Source organism: Schistocerca nitens, chromosome 7, assembly GCF_023898315.1.
Source record: "Schistocerca nitens isolate TAMUIC-IGC-003100 chromosome 7, iqSchNite1.1, whole genome shotgun sequence".
Lineage (NCBI taxonomy): Eukaryota > Metazoa > Arthropoda > Insecta > Orthoptera > Acrididae > Schistocerca > Schistocerca nitens.
In genome coordinates, this window is record NC_064620.1 from 396,084,973 (window position 1) to 396,104,592 (window position 19,620).

Sequence of the window (19,620 nt, forward strand, 5' to 3'; positions counted from 1 at the left end):
TTACAGGTTAGAAACTCCGTGGTGGAACACGGTATGCTCACCAGTGATTGCCGAGCGTGGACAAGCACTATAGCAGCACTAACATCACCTCATTTTCGGAAGTTTAATTGCACTGCTGGAAGGTAGTAGTTACATAATCTGATGTTGTTGTTTTTGTGGTCTTCAGTTCTGAGACTGGTTTGATGCAGCTCTCCACGCTACCCTATCCTGCGCAAGTTTCTTCATCTCCCAGTACCTACTGCAAACCTACATCCTTCTGAATCTGCTTAGTGTATTCATCTCTTGGTGTCCGTCTACGATTTTTACCCTCCACGCTGCCCTCCAATGCTAAATTTGTGATCCCTTGATGCCTCAGAACATGTCCTACCAATCGGTCCCTTCTTCTCGTCAAGTTGTGCCACAAACTCCTCTTCTCCCCATTTCTATTCAATACTTCCTCATTAGTTATGTGATCTACCTATCTAATCTTCAGCATTCTTCTGTAGCACCACATTTCGAAAACTTCTATTCTCTCCCTGTCCAAACTATTTATCGTCCATGTTTGACTTCCATACTTGGCTACACTCCATACGAATTCGTTCAGAAACGACTCCCTGACACTTAAATCTATACTCGATGTTAACAAATTTCTCTTGTTCAGAAACGCTTTCCTTGCCATTCCCAGTCTACATTTTATATCTTCTCTACTTCGATCATCATCAGTTATTTTGCTCCCCAAATAGCAAAACTCCTTTACTACTTTAAGTGTCTCATTTCCTAATCTAATTCCCTCAGCATCGCCCGACTTAATTCGACTACATTCCATTATCTTGCCGGCCGGTGTGGCCGAGCGGTTCTAGGCGCTTCAGTCTGGAACTGGGCGGCAGCTAAGGTGGCAGGTTCGAATCCTGCCTCGGGCATGGATATGTGTGATGTCCTTAGGTTAGTTAGGTTTAATTAGTTCTAAGTTCTAGGGGACTGATGACCACAGATGTTAAGTCCAATAGTGCTCAGAGCCATTTGAACCATTTGAACATTCCATTATCCTCGTTTTGCTTTTGTTGATGTTAATCTTATACCCTCCTTTCAAGACACTGTCCATTCCGTTCAACTGCTCTTCCAAATCCTTTGCTGTCTCTGACAGAATTACAATGTCATCGGCGAACCTCAAAGCTTTTACTTCTTCTCCATGGAAATCTAATAGGTTAAAAAAAGGAGAAACGTCTTAAACGGACAGCGTATTGTGAACAGGTGAACAGAAAAATCTAAATGTCTGATGTGTGAAGTACAATAAGAACGGTCAGAAATCGTAACTGGTACCCGGACCCAAGGGAAATGGATGACAGCATGTTAGAAGCTGTGCTTGACAACCATGCCTTTCCTTAGCCTGCAGTCCCGCTATCCCCAAGTAGCCAAATATATGTCCATTGCTGACAAGGTACAAAGAAGGAGCCTCCTAGACGATTGTGAGCTCAAAGACTGAAGACAGACACAATCGGGCGTACCCTGGAAACGGTGAAAGATTTCACCGGCTAATCCTTCTAATACCAGATCAAGTTAAAGTCCAAAACCAAATTAACATCAAGATGCAATGGCCTTTATCAAGACCACCCCTTGTGACGATCTCGATAAATATTGAGGGATTTTCTAGTCATAAGCGTGTTTTATTAGCAGACATGTGCTATAAGCATAAATGCGACGTATTGTTGGTGCAGGAAACACACCGGGGAGCCACCAGCCACAGACCTAAAATAGCAGGAATGGATTTGGCCATTGAAAGACCTCACGACAAGTATGGGAGTGCGATTTTCATCAGACCCGGCCTGAACGTAACATCAGCCGCAATGACAGAAATAAATAACATTGAAGTACTTACCATTCACGCCCAGAAGTTCTCTGTGACGTCTGTGTACAAACCACCAGATGTGGACTTTGTTATCCATGAACCAAACAATTTTACCTATGACCTTATTAATTTTGTCATGGGCGATTTCAACTGACATGGTGAAGCATGGGGATATAATGAGACTGATGAGAATGGTGTACAGCTTGAATCCTGGGCTGACACTAATGACCTACAACTCATTCATGACCCAAAACAGCCAGCATCGTTCAACAGCAGAAGATGGAGAAGGGGATATAATCCTGACAACATCTTTATGAGTAGGAAGTTGGTAGCACAGTGCATGAAGCTTGTTGAAGAACCTATCCCAAGTACACAACACAGACCCGTCATTTGTGTTGTGAATGCCATGGTTATACCAGAGGAGGTGCCTTTCCGAAGACGGTTTAATTTAAAAAAGGCAGACTGGCAGAAATTGAAAGAGCAATTGGACGAAGAGATTGAGAAAATCCCTCCTCGACCAGATGAGTATGGTAGATTTATCGATCTGGTGAAAGGGATCTCAAGGAAAAACATCCCAAGGGGTTGCCGTACCCAGTACATCCAGGGTCTGACCGGCAGCAGCAAGGCCTTACTTGACAGGTACCAAAAGCTGTTCACTCAGGACCCCTTCAGCGAAGATACGATGGAGGCTGGGGAGGAACTAATGCAGGCTATTTCTGAGGTGCAAACTAGTCGAGAATCTTGACATGAAACAAAACAGCAGATGTGCATGGAAATTACTGAAAAACTTAAGTGGGGACCCAACTGACCACCAGCAAAAGAAGAACGGGTTAACAGCAAATCAGATTGCTAGCCAACTTCTGAAGAATGGGAAAACCAAAGGGAAAAGAGAAAGGGAAAGAGTTATCCCCCAAGAACAAAAAGATTACGGACTCCTCAATGCTTCATTCACAGCAACCGAACTGGAAGACGCCATTCAGAGTATGAAACTGAATAAGGCCGCTGGAACTGATGACCTTAGAACAGAGCAGATAAAACAGTTTGGGCCCAAAGCTCGAAACTGGTTACTACAAATGATGAACACCTGTATTAAAGTGCTGAATATTCCAAAACTATGGCGGCAGGCGAGAGTGGTGTCTTTACTAAAACCTGGCAAGGAGATAAAGGACCCCAAAAGCTACAGACCAGTGTCACTTCTATGCCATCTCTCTAAGATACTGGAGAGGATGATTCTCAACTGTGTAGCAGAAACTATAGATGGAAAGCTCATAAAGGAACAAGCCGGTTTCAGACCAGGAAGATCTTGTTGTGGGCAAATACTTAATCTGACGTAACATATAGAAGATGGATTTGAAAAAAAAAAATAATAACTGGAGCAGCTTTCATAGATCTTACTGCTGCATACGACACGGTAAACCACAGAAAGCTATTGCGCAAATTATATCACCTCACGGGGGACTGTAGATTGACGATGGTTATTGGTAGTCTTCTGCAGAATCGAAGATTTTATGTCTCCCTAAATGGTAAGAACAGTAGATGGCGACTGCTGAAGAATGGCTTACAACAAGGAAGTGTACTTTCTCCCATCCTTTATAATGTGTACACTAATGACCAACCTATACCTCAAGATGCAAGATTGTTCGTATATGCTGATGACACAGCTGTGGTGGTCCAGGAGTCCAATTTTGATGCAACATCTGGAAATCTCTCTAGAGCGCTTGAAGAACTGGCTCAATACTACGACGCCAATCACCTCAAGCCAAATCCTGACAAAACCCAAGTATGTGCTTTCCACCTGCGAAATAGAGATGCTGGAGTTGAGCTCGACGTTACATGGCAAGGTAAGAAGCTAAAGCACTGTCCAACACCTAAATACCTTGGGATTGTACTTGACAGAACGCTTCCCTTCAAGCAGCATTGCCAAAACACCAAGGCTAAAGTCTGCTCCAGGAATAACATCATCCGCAGGCTGACCAACTATGAATGGGGAGCTCAACCATCAGTACTGAGAACATCAGCACTTGCTCTGTGTGTTTCTGCAGCAGACTATGCATCGCCAGTATGGGAAGCATCTGCACATGCTAAACAGGTTGATGTAAGCGTAAATGAGACAATGCTAATTGTTACAGGCTGTCTCAGACCCACACCAACGTGTAATTTGTACCTACTTGCTGGAATTGCCCCATCCAAGATCAGAAGGTAGGTGGCAGCAGACGTTGAGAGAACAAAGAAAGAAACAGATTCTCGACACCCACTGAATGGGCACGTCACTCAGGCTCGGAGGCTTAAGTCTAGAAATAGCTGTACTGCAAGTATCCTTGACGGTTCACAGGAAGATAATAGAGTCCGTAAATGGGAGAATGAACAAACCGCACTGCAGATAGTTCCAAAAGAGCAAATGGCACCTGGAAACAAACTTCCTTATACAGTGTGGAGAACACTAAATAGGTTGAGGGCTGGTGTACCCAGATGCAAAACTAATCTGTGCAAGTGGGGATTGCTGACTGACGATGACGACGTTCTTTGCGGATGCGGAGAGGTACAAGACGAGGCACATCTGCTCACGTGCCGACTACTGCCGGAGCCCTGCAGTTTTAGTGAACTGCTACAAGCCAACGACAAAGCCGTAGCGGTGGCTAACTATTGGAAAAATAAGATTTGATCTGGACACGGTTCAAAATGGCTCTGAGCACTATGGGACTCAACTTCTGAGGTCATTAGTCCCCTAGAACTTAGAACTAGTTAAACCTAACTAACCTAAAGACATCACAAACATCCATGCCCGAGGCAGGATTCGAACCTGCGACCGTAGCGGTCTTGCGGTTCCAGACTGCAGCGCCTTTAACCGCACGGCCACTTCGGCCGGCGATCTGGACACGGAAAAGTAAAGTAAAGTAAGGGAAACTCCCGATCACATCCCTTTCAGATTCAGTGGTAAGATGGCCCAGTAGATAGCACATCAAAAGCTGAACACAGAAAAACATGAAAACAAGAAGAAGGTGTTCTGAACTGTGGAAGAAAGAAGCAAAATAGAAACAGTGAACGGTCCAAGCTCAACATGTGCAACGTCGAGCGACTTTACCTGTTCGTGTCATCGTAGTCATTTGGTCACGGTGTTGGACTGGGAGGAGAGAGATCCGGGTTTTAATCACCATCATGCCCCATTTTTTCTCGCAAATTTATGAATTGTCAGTCCGATCACTGCTGTGACTACTCGCTGTATTCAAATTTATGTCTGTATCGTGGTCTACCGTCCGTTTGGAACAGCGACGTGCAACGAGAGGCCCTCCAGATGTGAGTACCCCATATTTGCTATACCCAGGCACCACATGTTATGCCTCCTGCATTCCGTTAGGAAATTTTGACTCTTGAATTCTCTCGTTGAAACGTAGTTCACACCCGTTTATTTGTTGTCGTCATTTCTGTGGTACGGTTACGCGGCATCCCACCCGTTCTCACTGTTGATCACATTTCTTTCCAATGGTAATACAGGGTGTTACAGAAAGGTACGACCAAACTTTCAGGAAACATTCCTCACACACAAAGAAAGAAAAGATGCTATGTGGACATGTGTCCGGAAAGGCTTAATTTCCATGTTAGAGCTCATTTTAGTTTCGTCAGTATGTACTGTACTTCCTCGATTCACCGCCAGTTGGCCCAATTGAACGAAGGTAATGTTGACTTCGGTGCTTATGTTGATATGCGACTCATTGCTCTACAGTACTAGCATCCAGCACATCAGTACGTAGCATCAACAGGTTAGTGTTCATCACGAACGTGGTTTTGCAGTCAGTGCAATGTTTACAAATGCGGAGTTGGCAGATGCCTATTTGATGTATGGATTTGCATGGGGCAATAACCGTGGCGCGGTACGTTTGTATCGAGCCAGATTTCCAGAACGAAAGTGTCCCGACAGGAAGACTTCGAAGCAATTGATCGGCGTCTTAGGGAGCACGGAACATTCCAGCCTGACTCGCAACTGGGGAAGACCTAGAACGACGTGGACACCTGCAATGGCAATTCTTCGTGCAGTTGACGATAACCCTAATGTCAGCGTTAGAGAAGTTGCTGCTGTACAAGGAGAGTGCTACGGGAGAACCAGTTGTTTCCGTACCATGTACATCATGGGCAGGCACTATCAGCAGCTGATTGGCCTCCACGGGTACACTTGTGTGATGAAAATGTTCTTTTTACGGATGAGGCTTCATTCCATCGTGATCAAATTGTAAATTTTCACAATCAACATGTGTGGGCTGAGGAGAATCCGCACGCAATTGTGCAATCACGTCATCAACACAGATTTTCCGTGAACGTTTGGGCAGGCATTGTTGGTGATGTCTTGATTGGGCCCCATGTTCTTTCACCTACGCTCAATGGAGCACGTTATCACGATTTCATACGGGATACTCTACCTGTGCTGCTAGAACATGTGCCTTTACAAGTACGACACAACATGTGGTTCATGCACGATGGAGCTCCTACACATTTCAGTCGAAGTGTTCGTACGCTTCTCAACAACAGATTCGGTGACCGATGGATTGGCAGAGGCGGACCAATTCCATGGCCTCCACGCTCTCCTAACCTCAACCCTCTTGGCTTTCATTTATGGGGGCATTTGAAAGCTCTTGTCTGCGCAACCCGGTACCAAATGTAGAAACTCTTCGTGCTCGTATTGTGGACGCCATTTTCCAGGGCTGCATCAGCGCATCAGGGATTCCATGCGACGGAGGGTGGATGCATGTATCCTCGCTAACGGAGGACATTTTGAACATTTCCCGTAACAAAGTGTTTGAAGTCACGCTGGTACGTTCTGTTGCTGTGTGTTTCCATTCCATGATTAATGTGATTTGAGGAGAAGTAATAAAATGAGCTCCAACATGGAAAGTAAGCGTTTCCGGACACATGCCCACATAACATATTTTCTTTCTTTGTGTGTGAGGAATGTTTCCTGAAAGTATGGCCGTACCTTTTTGTAGCACCCTGTATATTTTTTCCACATGACACATATTCTATACCGAGCGAGATGGCGCAGTGGTTCGACACTGGACTCGCATTCGGGAGGCAGACGGTTCAATCCCGCGTCCGGCCATCCTGATTTAGGTTCTCCGTGATTTCCCCAAATCACTCCAGGCAACTGCTGGGATGGTTCCGCTAAAAGAGCACGGCCGACTTCCTTCCCCATCCTTCCCAAATCCGATGAGACCGATGACCACACTGTCTGGTCTCCTTCCCCAAACAACCAACCAACCAACATATTCTATAACCAACGAATAGTACGACAACTGCCAAGAGTATAGAGGGAGAACGGACACATCAATGACCGGACGGACAGTTCATAAATATGTGAAAAAAAAGAAAGAGGCACGAGGGAGATTCGAACAGGGATCTCCCACTTTGCAATCCAAAACCGTGACCACACAACCACGGCGCAGTGATTCTGGAGACGCACCCGATGTGGCATATATCGAGCTAGGACCGTTTATTGCTTCTTTTTGTTACATTCAGTAATTTTCTTCTTGTTTCTACGCATTATCTGTGCTCAGTTTTTGACGGCACATCCATTGGCCCATTTTATCACTAAATCTGAAAAGGGTGCAATGGGTAGTTTCCCTTGTGATAACTCCGTCTCAGTTGAAAGAGCTAAATTAAATGCTTACGTCCTAGATGGACTCAGTCCTTGGAATGGATTATATTCACGATTCTGTGCTCGTTGAGGTGCCAAATCGTGCATAGAGTCTGCTTGCTCACTGAACAATTCAAATAATGCTTCCAACACTCTAACCTGAAGCACCGCCTGGAAGTCCAACGTCCTTCATGCACATCTCATTGACGCAGTGTGACAGAAGAGCACTTGAAGGCTTTATTAAGCCTCGTTTAGAGTGCTGTTTGGAATCGGAGAATTTACTTTCATAGACCTATTTTGGATTTCCAAAAGGTTAAGGTACACTAGACAGACTTCCTATTCAGCGCTCTGAAACTTATAGTACATTCAACAATAGGCAAAGGATTTTGTGTTTGGCACTCTAACTTTTCTGAAGCACAGAGTTGTGTGTGTACGATTCCAGAACAAATTATTTGCAAAACACAAAAGGTCTGCCTCCCAGACCTCTTCTGCTTTTAATATACACCCGAGATATGGACAACACCATTACATCAGAGGTTGAAACTCTCCAGTATGCAGACAATTTACGCCTTTCTTCTACACATCAATACCAGCTCTCTTGTCCTAACACTAACCACAGATATTTACGCGTAAACATCTGGATGAATGCCGACGACCTAATAGTTTGACTGAGACGCCTTCTGTAGTTCTCTTCAGCTGCAGAAGTGTACGATCGCCTAGTTTGAGAATTTATTAGCAAGTTTCACCTTCCCGCTGTTGACTAAAGTGAAATTGTCGTGTATGTTATGTGACAAGCGCTAACAGGGGTTGAGAAAGTATCTCTTGCAACCAAGAAAACAGAAAACATCATTAGCAGAATGAGACCTGCAACTGAAACCCAGCGGGGTGCAGACACAAACATTCTCATCGTCCGCTCATTAATCGATTATGGGTGCTTCCTATACCACAACGGTGCTAAACCTCAACTTCATAAACATGGCATAGAACAATTTGCATGTCTGCGGTTTGCCTGTGATGAATGCGATCGACTTTGACGAATGCCTTACAAGTGGAACCTCTTGAATCTCCACTGTATTTTCGACGTAGTTCTTGTGGAGTATATTTATTTACCAAGAGAAATGGCTCTGAGCACTATGGGACTTAACATCTATGGTCATCAGTCCCCTAGAACTTAGAATTACTTAAACCTAACTAACCTAAGGACAGCACACAACACCCAGTCATCACGAGGCAGAGAAAATCCCTGACCCCGCCGGGAATCGAACCCGGGTGCTGGAAGCGAGAACTTACCAAGAGAAACATCAGATAATAGTAAATTAATGACCTTCCTACGAAAATGACAGTCTTTTGCACGTAAGGTCTAGCTCGGAAATGAGAAGTCTTTGACCTCTACTAGTGGAAGGATTAGACTCATTGTACAGCATCGTTCGACACAAATAGTTACGTGCAAAGATCCATTTGAAACTCCATTCCGATATCAGCTGGAAAACCTCCATATCCACTATAACAGTTTCATGAAAAACTGTTTTGGCACAGTAAGTTCATGTTTCAGTATTTACATTGAACTTTATTGACGCATTTTGTTCGTGTTTATACTGACAGCTTTCGATTTCAGTAATAGATTCTGTAGTTCCTATCATGAACTGTTCCAGCCAAGTACGTCCACGTCCAATAACGTTCAGATTTAGTTGCGGAAGCGATAGTTATTCGCGAGGCTTCATAGTTGGTGTTCATGTCTGGGTCCAGCACCTGATTTAATAACAGATTCAAAAAGCCTATTACGATACAGCTAAATTCTAAAACGGGGGCGTAAATTGAATGTTTAAACAGTGGAAATTTTACGAGAATCACTGTAATGTGGGCGAAGAAGTAAGAAAATCTCCTTCCTGGGAACCTCAATTCATAAACATTTAGCTTATAAATCAAAGTCGCACGGCTGTGTAAATCGAGGCCGAACGACTGGCAAAAATTCTCATTGGAGCTAGGTGCATGATAAACGTCTGTCTACCACCCTACAATTTCAAGTTGTGGGTGCGTAAATTGAATGTTTAAACAGTGGAAATTTTACGAGAATCACTGTAATGTGGGCGAAGAAGTAAGAAAATCTCCTTCCTGGGAACCTCAATTCATAAACATTTAGCTTATAAATCAAAGTCGCACGGCTGTGTAAATCGAGGCCGAACGACTGGCAAAAATTCTCATTGGAGCTAGGTGCATGATAAACGTCTGTCTACCACCCTACAATTTCAAGTTGTGGGTGCGTAAATTGAATGTTTAAACAGTGGAAATTTTACGAGAATCACTGTAATGTGGGCGAAGAAGTAAGAAAATCTCCTTCCTGGGAACCTCAATTCATAAACATTTAGCTTATAAATCAAAGTCGCACGGCTGTGTAAATCGAGGCCGAACGACTGGCAAAAATTCTCATTGGAACTAGGTGCATGATAAACGTCTGTCTACCACCCTACAATTTCAAGTTGTGGGTGCGAAAACTAGCCGCGAGATAAATGCGACACTGCGATCCAGCCAGTAATTAGGTATTTCCCCTGCCTTTGAAAATTTCTGACGAGCAGCAAGCTGATAACGACCTCGGTACGAATTCGCATCAACCTTAGTTCACCCTACGTACTAACATAATCAAGGACAATAGTTTCTGCGACTCCTAGAACGTAGAATAAAGTATGCAGTTCCCTGCTTCTCTATTCTTACTTCTAAACACAGAAAAAGTCTTTACTTCAAAACCTTGTGAAATTGAAGTTTCCCATTCCAACAAGTGCTAATATTTAATCATATCAGAGGGGTCCTCAAATATCTTCCTCGATCATCACGAAGCATGTCTGCTAGAACAAATAGTTTTGTTTTTTTTCTACTAAGGAAAACTTGCTGTCCTTGACAGTAGCCAGTACTTTGCGCCACTTGATTCTTTTACCGCTTGATTTTGTTTCTGTAAGTTCCCGGTGTAATTCAACATATGATTAAAGAAACATGTTTGTAGCAGCGTTATCACGGTTTTGAGAAATAGGGGTGCTTTTGAACTATAATGCCCGTAGAACATATTATAAAAATGCTAATATATCGAAAGCTTTATAGAAAGGGATTATTTATTTCCCCAAATCATTACAGCGATACATTTTATTGATGTAACACTGAATCTATATTCTGAAACGACCAGTATAATCAAATTTCCAACAGAGAATACAAGCGCAGAAGAGAGCCAAGAAGAAATGCGGAAATGATGGCAAAGGTGATGCATTTACAATGAGCAAACGCTCCAGAACACTAAAGAATATCCGAACAACACCTAGGATGTTCCATGCAATGCATTTACCTGATTTCTACATTTACATCCACATTTCTGCTCTGCAAATCACACTTAAGTGCTTGGCAGAGACTTCACTGAACTATATTTTCAATAATACTCTGGTATTTCACCTTCGAACAGCAGGCGGAGGAACGGAACATCTGTATCATTCCGTGCGAGAGCTGATTTCTCCTATATTTTTTTATGATGATCGTTCCTCCCTATGTAGGTCAGCGTAACAAAATAGTTTCGCATTCGGAGGTGACGGCTGAAAAGATCCCGCCCCAAAGTGAAACGCCTGTGATTTAATGATGTCCACCCCATATCCTGTATCATGTCCATTACACTCTCACCCTATTCCTCGATAATACAAAACGTGTTGCCCTTCTTCGAACTTTCCGTTAATTACTGAGAACTGTGACCTACGAATCTCGTCGTATCAGTTAGACGGTATTCCATAAGCACGCTATTTGATTCTAAGCCGCTTTTGAAGTATGGTGTATAACACTTTCTGGAAATCTAGAAATACGGAATTAATTTGAAATCCTTTGTCGACAGCACTCAACACTTGGTGTGAGTACAGCGTTCCTAGTGTTTCACAAGAAGGAAGTTTTCGAAATCCGTGTTGAATCTGTTTCAATAGACCGTTCTCTTCGAGGTAATTAATAACGTTTGAACTCAATATACGTTCCAAAATCCTGCTGCATATTGACGTTAATAATATTTTAATAATATTAGCCTGCAATTTAGCGGATTACTCCTATTGGATTTCTTGAATACTGGTGAGCCCCTTCAAATTTCCAGTCTTTGGGTACGCATCTATCGTCGAGCGAGCACTTGCATATAATGCTAATGCATCAGAATACTCTGAAAGGAACCTAACTGGTATACAATCTGTATCAGAAGATTTGCTTTTATTATGTGATTTAAGTTGCTTCACTACTCAGAGGATGTTTACAGCTACGCTATTCATGTTGGCAGCTGTTCTTGATTCGAATTCTGGAATATTTACTTTGTCTTGTTTGGTGAAGATATTTCGGAAGGCTTTAAGAGCACTGTCATCGATAGTATTTCCATTGTTATCGCGCAGAAAAGGCTCTGATAATGTCCTGCCACAAGCATACTTTTTACGAACATAATCTCTTTGGATTTCCTGCCGTGTTCCGATATACAGTTTCGTTGTCGGAACTACTGTAAGCAATTTTGGCTGAGCTTATCTCCAGCTTTAGCTGGCTTTCAGTGCCTGAAACGATTTGAGCGTCAGGGCTTTCTATTAGCCACCAGAAGTTGGCTGCACTCTGTGCTCTTCACGGCGTCCGGAAGGACCTGTTTCATGTTTGGAATGACTCCACCCAGTATGCACACAGAGCATACACCGGCTTTCTTCGCCTCCTCGGCAGGGCCCCACATCGCACCTAACTTTGGTGCCTCAACCTCAGTGCTAGTAGTAACTGGGATGGCCACCTGTGAGGACTGATGAGTTGACTCGTTAGTCGTACTGGACGTCCGTTGGATCCTCACGGCCGGTCCACAACAGTGCTTCCCACCCACTGCAGCCTCAAGCTGTGTAATCGATGCCAACACAGCCTGGAGCCGAGAACGAAGTGTCACCAACCAGCTCGCATCCGCACACTGTAATCACATTTCCTATGCATACTAAACATGGTGGAAACTACACTACACAGACAAATAAACGACAATCGATAAGCGCTACAAAATCCTACTATCGACACAGACGTAAAAGCAAGAACTGTGTCTCATAAAATACACTCCTGGAAATGTAAAAAAGAACACATTGACACCGGTGTGTCAGACCCACCATACTTGCTCCGGACACTGCGAGAGGGCTGTACAAGCAATGATCACACGCACGGCACAGCGGACACACCAGGAACCGCGGTGTTGCCGTCGAATGGCGCTAGCTGCGCAGCATTTGTGCACCGCCGCCGTCAGTGTCAGCCAGTTTGCCGTGGCATACGGAGCTCCATCGCAGTCTTTAACACTGGTAGCATGCCGCGACAGCGTGGACGTGAACCGTATCTGCAGTTGACGGACTTTGAGCGAGGACGTATAGTGGGCATGCGGGAGGCCGGGTGGACATACCGCCGAATTGCTCAACACGTGGGGCGTGAGGTCTCCACAGTACATCGATGTTGTCGCCAGTGGTCGGCGGAAGGTGCACGTGCCCGTCGACCTGGGACCGGACCGCAGCGACGCACGGATGCACGCCAAGACCGTAGGATCCTACGCAGTGCCGTAGGGGACCACACCGCCACTTCCCAGCAAATTAGAGACACTGTTGCTCCTGGGGTATCGGCGAGGACCATTCGCAACCGTCTCCATGAAGCTGGGCTATGGTCCCGCACACCGTTGGGCCGTCTTCCGCTCACGCCCCAACATCGTGCAGCCCGCCTCCAGTGGTGTCGCGACAGGCGTGAATTGAGGGACGAATGGAGACGTGTCGTCTTCAGCGATGAGAGTCGCTTCTGCCTTGGTGCCAATGATGGTCGCATGTGTGTTTGGCGCCGTGCAGGTGAGCGCCACAATCAGGACTGCATACGACCGAGGCACACAGGGCCAACACCCGGCATCATGGTGTGGGGAGCGATCTCCTACACTGGCCGTATACCACTGGTGATCGTCGAGGGGACACTGAATAGTGCACGGTACATCCAAACCGTCATCGAACCCATCGTTCTACCATTCCTAGACCGGCAAGGGAACTTGCTGTTCCAACAGGACAATGCACGTCCGCATGTATCCCGTGCCACCCAACGTGCTCTAGATGGTGTAAGTCAACTACCCTGGCCAGCAAGATCTCCGGATCTGTCCCCCATTGAGCATGTTTGGGACTGGATGAAGCGTCGTCTCACGCGGTCTGCACGTCCAGCACGAACGCTGGTCCAACTGAGGCGCCAGGTGGAAATGGCATGGCAAGCCGTTCCACAGGACTACATCCAGCATCTCTACGATCGTCTCCATGGGAGAATAGCAGCCTGCATTGCTGCGAAAGGTGGATATACACTGTACTAGTGCTGACATTGTGCATGCTCTGTTGCCTGTGTCCATGTGCCTGTGGTTCTGTCAGTGTGATCATGTGATGTATCTGACCCCAGGAATGTGTCAATAAAGTTTCCCCTTCCTGGGACAATGAATTCACGGTGTTCGTATATCAATTTCCAGGAGTGTAAATTGAGGCGCACAGATTCAAATACTAAACTACCAAAGCAAACAGGTGAGACTAAATAATTCGCTCTTGGTTACGAACTCGTAAACTGTCACAAAATCGGTTGCCCTCCTAACCTTCCTAGCTGTCTCAGCTAAATATTAAATGTTGAATAAAACCAATATGAGTCCATTCCGATGTGCGTTGCTCAGCTGTAAGTGTTTCACATACGTGCATGGTACTAAATGCAAAATATCTTTTTGTTGCAGAGATTAAATGAACTTTTTGCAATTCCAAATATAATAGCAGAACAAAGTACGAAACACACATATCATCCCACGCTATGACCATTGTGGAAGAATAGTGACACATTGCCAGAGGACAGTACACGCTCTGGGTGTCCTGCAGACACAGTTCACCGGGGTGCAGATAACAGGTGCCTCATAGCGTGAGAGTGAAATGGTGCAGCAACTGGCAAAACGTGTAATTTGCACACAGATTAACCATGAATTCTGCTGGGATGTGGGCCAAAGGCAATGTTGAGTCCAACCACAGTGAAATGGTGTCGACTGTTTGAGCAAGGCCGCACAGATGTGGCCAATGCTGATCGGGAAGGAGGTCCATCGAGTTCGACGTCGGCTATAGACGGCAGTGTGAAAGCAGTCGAGAAAGTGATTCACAGCGATCAAAGATTTTGCGACGATGAAGCAATTTACACAGCGGTTCTGGAATGGCTCCCTGACCAAGGAGCTGGTTTCGATAGTCGGGGAACTGTGCGACTGGTTAAGCGTTCCGAGGGTTGTTTGCAGAATTTTAATGATTATACCGAAAAAAGGAAAGAGTTCGAAGTGTAGTGCAACATTTAATAAAAGTTACTTGGGCTGCCATAATAATGAGTAACTTATTTTTGATTTCTGACAGTTTTTTTTTTGTTATGGTTTTAGGGCGCAAAACTGCTACGGTCATTAGCGCCCAGTCTGTGACATAGGTAAAGCTAAAAAAACGAAACTGGAAACCAGCAGCAATGGGAGCAAAACTCAAAAAAGTGGGGAAACCAAAAACAGAAGGAAAGCTTAAAAAACACTATAAAAGGGGGTTGTTTGTCCCAAAAAGAGCTTCAAATGACTGACGTCATCTCACTGGCACTAATGAACTCGAGAACGTGATCGGCTGATCGCGTGTCATCTGCTAAAATGTACGATATATCAGGCGACAGCTGTAGACGGGCGCGTTATGGAGTAAAATAAGGGCACTCAACTAAAAGGTGTTTCACCGTCCACAGTTGAGAGCAGTGGGGACAGAGTGGGGGAGGATCGCCGCTTAAAAGATGTCGATGGCTAAAAAGACAGTGCCCTATCCGGAGTCTAGTTAAAATTACCTCCTCCCGACGACGAGTTCGGGAGGAAGAGGTCCAAGCACAGGGAAGAGCTTTCACTTCCCGCAATTTATTATTGGGAAGAGTCGACCAATGTGCGTGCCATAAAAGAGCAACACGACGACATAAAACACGCCATAAACGGGGAAGGGAATCATGCGAATAGCGGGCCGAAGAAGAGAGACTGCAGCCTTGGCCGCTATATTGGCCGCCTAATTTCCACAGATACCATCATGTCCTGGGTTCCAGAGGAACGCCACAGAGACGCCCCCCAAGTGGAGCAAGTGGAGGCAGTCCTGAATCCGGTGGACCAGAGGGTGGACACGGTAGAGAACTTGGAGACTGAGGAGAGAGCTGAGAGAGTCTGAGCAGATAACATACTGTATCCGCTGATGGCGACGGGTGTATTGGACAGCCTGGAGAACAGCGTAAAGCTCCGCAGTATAAACCGAACACTGGTCGGGAAGCCGAAATCGATTTATAGTGTCGCCAACAATATAGGCACTCCCAACACCCAACGATGTTTTTGAGCCATCAGTGTAAATAAATGTGGCAGCCTTCATTTGTGCACAGAGAGCAGCAAATGCCCGACGATAAACAAGAGAAGGGGTACCATCCTTGGGAAACTGACGGAGCAGGCAGGTCCAGGGCCGGAGCCAAGGCTGTGCTGTACCCCAAGTTGTCAAGAAAGTTTTAGGAAAGTGGAAGGAAAGAGAATGGAGCAGTTGACCGAAGCGGACTCCCAGTGGTGGTAGGGAGGAAGGGCGGCCAGCATACCCTAAATCTAAGGAGGCGTCGAAAAAATGTCATGGGCCGGATTTGCAGGTTATGGTAGACAGATGGCTAGCATAACGACTCAGAAGGACAGCTCGCCAATTGGACAGCGGAGGTTCAGCAGTCTCAACATAAAGGCTTTCCACAGGGCTGGTGTAAAAAGCTCCAGACACTAAACGTAATCCACGGTGGTGGATAGAGTCGAGACGCCGAAGAATAGACGGCCGAGCAGAGGAGTAAACTGACAGTATTTCGGACATAACAACTAACATTTTGTAGTCCTTGCATACATTCATTAATATATTTCAGTTCTCCGTTTATAAATAAAATTGATGAAAGTAATTCGAGGAAATGAAATGAGCGTATGGTATCGTTATCCGGGAGGCCCCATCCGGGAAAGTTCGGCCGCCAAGTGTAAATCTTATCTCAGTCGACGCAAATATGTCATTACTATGATGAAAAACGAGGTTGATGTATGACGTTGCCTATATGGTAAATGCCAATGAATGGAAAGAAGTTGACTCACAAGCGACTTTTTATTTTAATTTGGTGTTTCAGTCTTGTTTGGTCTCAGAACTAATCGTTGACCACCATTATTGTCATTCACAGAATCTAAGCTCAGGACCGATGTGGAGTAACTAACCTGTTTTATTTTCTCTCTTTAGTTGATACGTGGAGATTCCTTATCTATATGTGTTGGACCTATGTGAAATAGTAAAATAATTTAAAGCCACTGTAATACTATTCATACTCTGCTTCTCTGCATATATGAATTTATGTTTGTACCAAGCTGTATGCAGTATGGCAAAATAAACCCAAACCAAATAATAATAATCATTATAATAAAACTGCAACAAAATAAAGGTCCAGTGTGTGTGTGTTCCCTGTCCTGCTAACGCCTCCTTCACGTTGCACTTTGCCTGCTCTGCACTGATTAAAGATGATTTGAAAGCTGAATATACAGGACGATTCATAGAGAAACAACGTATTTCAGTTGTTTATTACAGTCAAACTACGAAACACAAAACACTTTAGCCATTTTACTAGACAGACGGAGGCCTAAAATCTGATGTTCGCACAAACAGTGTACCATACACTCAACGTGAGCACCATGCGTTACTAGAGAAAAGTCGAGACGGAGGTCCATTTCATGTAACACGTCAATGAACAGGAACCTGTTTACTGAAGTGACAGCTTCCACAATTTATCAGCTATTCAACAGTAGCTGCCTTAGGTGGGACAAAGGCTCTTTTTTATGCACCTACAGAGAAAAAATCCCAAGGTGTGACGTCTGGTGATCTGGGAGGGCAAAAACAGTGAACAAGGTCTTGTTGTCCACCTCTTCCAATCCAGCGTTGTGGACGGTGGTGTTTAAATAACGCTGTTCAAAAATGGTTCAAATAGCCTTGAGCACTATGGGACTTAACATCTGAGGTCATCAGTCCCCTAAAACTTAAAACTACTTAAACCTAACTAACCTAAGGACATCACACACATCCATACCCGAGGCAAGATTCGAACCTGTGACCGTAGCGGTCGCGAGTTTCCAGACTGAAGCGCCTAGAACCGCTCGGCCACAACGGTCGGCGATAACGGTACCCCTGAAGGTGAAAGTGGGGAGGGCACCGTCATGCATGAGAATAACGTCATTGGATTCTTCGTGAAGGTGACTGAAATAACCGATTTTACATCATGTTCAAGTATCACGTTCCTGTTACGGATTCCTCCGCAACAAGGAATGGTCCATAAATACTCGAATAGAAATGGCACAAAACACATTAAGTTTCAATTTTCGACGACGACGACAGGATTTTGTGAGCCCCAATTCTTACATTATGTAGGTTTACTTTACCCGATAGATGAAACATCGATTCGTCCGAAAAGTTGAATCGCTCGAAAAAAATGTCCTCTGTCATATTCTGGAGCAATGAAATGTAAATTTCGTTCCTTCCGTTATGGTCGCTGGGACGCAATTGCTGCAATAAGTGCATCTTGTAAGGCTTAATGTGCAGAAGTGTATTTTCCAATACTTTTCACTTTTACCAGAATCATTTCTTTCCTCTTCGTATTTAATGTCCTGACGTCCATTATGGCGGTAGAGTGCGTTTTTACGATAGCGCCTAGTCGATTCCTTTATCGTTCTCAAAACTATTTCTCTCATTACAATATTCGTAATACGAAATAATTGCTTGGCAACGTTGTTAACGTTTTTTACACATTGTTTCTGTTATCATCATTTCATTACGAATTTACAAATACTGCGGATGAGTTGTTGGACACTAAATAGAACCATAACCGAGAACTGTAACTACTGGTATCTGTTAACAGAACCCATATAACTGAAAGACAAGCACAATACTAAACGAAAGAGTCAACACTATCATACAAAAACGTAAACTAGAAACGCGCTTACAGGCTCAACTACTTCTCCAAAGCCTGCTACTGTTCATAATAGCTCCCATGATCCTCAGAAATAATATTTGCTCCACAAATAACCGTAGCTCATATTATACTCGAAAACAGCTAAATAATTCTAATAAATAACTCCTCGTTAATCGACAAAACTAATAACGTTAAACCGTTAATACGTTTTCAGCCAATGACAATAGTACTCATTCGTAGATAATATCAGCTGCTTTCCTTTGACCTCATGTTACGCTACAGCCGCAGTGTGTCACCACAGAAATCTTTTCCGCTGTCAGACTAGTTGGCTTTGCTATCTCACATCCATTCCATCCTGACCTAGACCTCCGGCTAAACCAGTCCATTACATGACATTAATCTGTTGTACTGACTCAGGAGGTAACCACTCTCTCGAAAATTTGGAACTTCTTCACTAATTCCAAAAAATCTATCTCTCTTTTCACTCCACCTCCTCCTCGACTTGTACTCAATCGCCTTCTACAAATTCGCTAACGCCAAAGTCAGACAATTACCAGCATCAGCACAATACAAGAACCATCACACAGCAAGTCGCTGTTAGAAAAAAAATCTAGTATAGAAATGAAAATTGCGGTAATAGGATACGTACCAGTACTTACCAATAACATATTAGTATCTTCGATAGGTTGACGTCCAACAAATCAATGCTATCTATGAACTATTCCAATAAGCCATCCTAATACTTCAAAACCAAACATGAAACAAAATTAACGAAATAAAAGTAAATGCAAAAAAATAAAAAGAAGTAACTAAAAATTCACCAACAGAAACTCAACTATCTTTCTTTGGCAAATACGTCCTCCGCAAATATCAAACAAGCGCCAATTTTATGGAACATTCTTCCTCTGGACATACTCATTTAAAAGACTATGTAGTACTGCAATTCTCCTTTACCCCTCACCCAGTAATACTTTTGCCGGCCGAAGTGGCCGTGCGGTTAAAGGCGCTGCAGTCTGGAACCGCAAGACCGCTACGGTCGCAGGTTCGAATCCTGCCTCGGGCATGGATGTTTGTGATGTCCTTAGGTTAGTTAGGTTTAACTAGTTCTAAGTTCTAGGGGACTAATGACCTCAGCAGTTGAGTCCCATAGTGCTCAGAGAGAGCCAGTAATACT